We start from the raw sequence: 3,142 nt of genomic DNA, 5'->3' as shown, positions 1-3,142 counted from the left end.
CGTTTCATGCTCCTCATATTTTTGACACTTTTTGAAACTCTTCATATTTTTCACACCTTTTCAGGCTCTTCATGTTTTGAACAAAACTTCATGCTCCTCCTATTTTTCAGACAGTTTCATTTTCCTCATATTTTTGACACCTTTTTAAGCTCTTCATATATTTCACACCTTTTCAGGCTCTTTATGTTTTTGAACACCGTTTCATGCTCCTCCTATTTGTCTGACCGTTTCATGCTCCTCATATTTTTGACACCTTTTGAAGCTCTTCATGTATTTCACAGCTTTTCAGTCTCTTCATGGTTTTGAACAGCGTTTCATGCTCCTCCTATTTTTCAGACCGTTTCATGCTCCTCATATTTTTCACTCCTTTTTAGGCTCTGCATATTGTTCACACCTTTTCAGGATCTACATGTTTGTCAACACCGTTTCATTCTCCTCCTATATTTGAGACTGTTTCAAGCTCCTCATATTTTTGACACCTTTTGAAGCTCTTCATACATTTCTCACATTTTCAGTCTCTTCATGGTTTTGAACACCGTTTCATGCTCCTCATTTTTTTCAAACCTTTTGATGCTTTTCATATTTTTCACACATTTTCAGGCTCTTCATGTTTTTGAACATGGTTTCATGCTTCTCCTATTTTTCAGACCGTTTCATGCACCTCATATTTTTGACACCTTTTGAAGCTCTTCATATTTTTCACAAATTTTCAGTATCTTCAATTTTTTGAACACCGTTTCATGCTCCTGATATTTTTCAGACCTTTTGAAGCTCTTCATATTTTTCACAAATTTTCAGGTTCTTCATGTTTTTGAACACCATTTCATGATCCTCCTATTTTTCAGACCGTGTCATGCTCCTCATAATTTTGACACCTTTAGGGCTCTTCATATTTTACACACCTTTTCGGGCTGTTCATGTTTTTGAACACTGCTTCATACTCCCCCTATTTTTCAGACCGTTCCCTGCTCTTCATATTTCTGACACTTTTTGAAGCTCTTCATATTTTTCACACATTTTCAGGCTCTTCATGTTTTTGAACATGGTTTCATGCTTCTCCTATTTTTCAGACCGTTTCATGCTCCTCATATTTTTGACACCTTTTGAAGCTCTTCATAGTTTTCACACCTTTTGAAGCTCTTCATATTTTTCACACCTTTTCAGGCTCTTCATGTTTTCCAACACCACTTCATGCTCCTCCTATTTTTCAGACCGTTTCATGCTCCTCATATTTTTGACTCGTTTTGAAACTCTTTATATTTTTCACACCTTTTCAGGCTCTTCATGTTTTTCAACAGTGCCTCATGCTCCTCGTAATTTTCAGACCGTTTCATGCTCCACATATTTTTGACACATTTTGAAGCTCTTCATATTTTTGACACCTTTTCACGCTCTTCATGTTTTCAACGCCGCTTCATGCTCCTCCTATTTTTCAGAGCGTTTCATGCCCTTCATATTTTTCACACCTTGTGAAGCTCTTCATATTTTTAACACCTTTTCAGCCTCTTCATGTTTTTCAACACCTCTTCATGCTCCTCCTAATTTTCAGATCGTTTCATGCTCCTCATCTTTTGACACCTTTTGAAGGTCTTCATATTTTTCACACCTTTTCAGTATTCAAGTTTTTGAACACCGCTTCATGCTCCTCATATTTTTCACAGCTTCTGAAGCTCTTCATATTTTTCTCACCTTTTCAGGCTCTTAATATTTTTGAACATCGTTTCGTGCTCCTCTTATTTTCAGAACGTTTCATGCTCCTCATATTTTTGACACTTTTTGAAGCTCTTCATATTTTCCACACCTTTTGAAGCTCTTCATATTTTTCACACTTTTTCAGGCTCTTCATGTTTTTGAACACCGCTTCATGCTCCTTCTATTTTTCAGAGAGTTTCATGCTCCTCATGTATTTCACACCTTTTGAAGCTCTTCATATTTTTCAAACCTTTTCAGGCTCTTCATGTCTTTCAACACCGCTTCATGCTCCTCCTATTTTTCAGACCGTATCATGCTCCTCGTATTTTTGACACGTTTTGAAGCTCTTCATATAATTCACACTTTTTCAGGCTCTTCAAGATTTTCAACACCGTTTCATGCTCTTCCTATTTTTCAGACTATTTCATGCTCCTCATATATTTGACACCTTTTGAAGCTCTTCATATTTTTCACACCTTTTCAAGCTCTTCATGTTTTTGTACACCGTTTCATGCTCCTCCTATTTTTTAGAAGTTTCATTCTCCTCATATTTTTCACACATTTTGAAGCTGTTCATATTTTTGACACCTTTTGAAGCTCTTCATATATTTCACACCTTTTCAGGCTCTTCATGTTTTTGAACACCGCTTCATGCTCCTCCTATTTTTCAGACCATTTCATGCTCCTCATATTTTTGACACCTATTGATGCTCTTCATTTTTTTCACACCTTTTCAGGCTCTTCATGTTTTTGAACACGGTTTCATGCTTCTCCTGTTTTTCACAGATTCATCCTCCTCTTATTTTTGACATGTTTTGAAACTCTTCATATTTTTCACACCTTCTCAGGCGCTTCAGGGTTTCAACACCGTTTCATGCTCCTCCTATTGTTCAGTCCATTTCGTGCTCCTCATATTTTTGACACTTTTTGAAGCTCTTCATATTTTCCACAACTTTTAATGCTCTTCATCTTTTTCAACACCACTTCATGCTCCTCATATTTTTGACACCTTTTGAAGCTCTTCATGTATTTCACACCTTTTCAGGCTCTTCATGTTTTTGAACACCACTTCATGCTTTTCCAATTTTTCACAACGTTTCATGCTCCTCATATTTTTGACACCTTTTGAAGCTCTTCATGTATTTCACACCTATTCAGGCTCTTCATGTTTTTGAATACCGTTACATGATTCTCCTATTTTTCAGACTGTTTCATGCTCCGCATATTTTTGACACCTTTTGAAGCTCTTCATATTTTTCACACCTTTTGAAGCTCTTCATATTTTTCACACCTTTTCAGGCTCTTCATGTTTTTCAACACCGTTTCATGCTCCTCCTATTTTTCAGACCGTTTCATGCTCCTCATATTTTGACATGTTTTGAATCTCTTCATATTTTTCACATCTTTTCAGGCGCTTCAGGTTTTCAACACCGTTTCATGCTCCTCCTAT

The sequence above is a fragment of the Dama dama genome, unplaced genomic scaffold (genome assembly GCF_033118175.1).
Source record: "Dama dama isolate Ldn47 unplaced genomic scaffold, ASM3311817v1 ptg000093l, whole genome shotgun sequence".
NCBI classification, from domain to species: Eukaryota; Metazoa; Chordata; class Mammalia; order Artiodactyla; family Cervidae; genus Dama; species Dama dama.
This window is presented reverse-complemented; position numbering follows the sequence as displayed.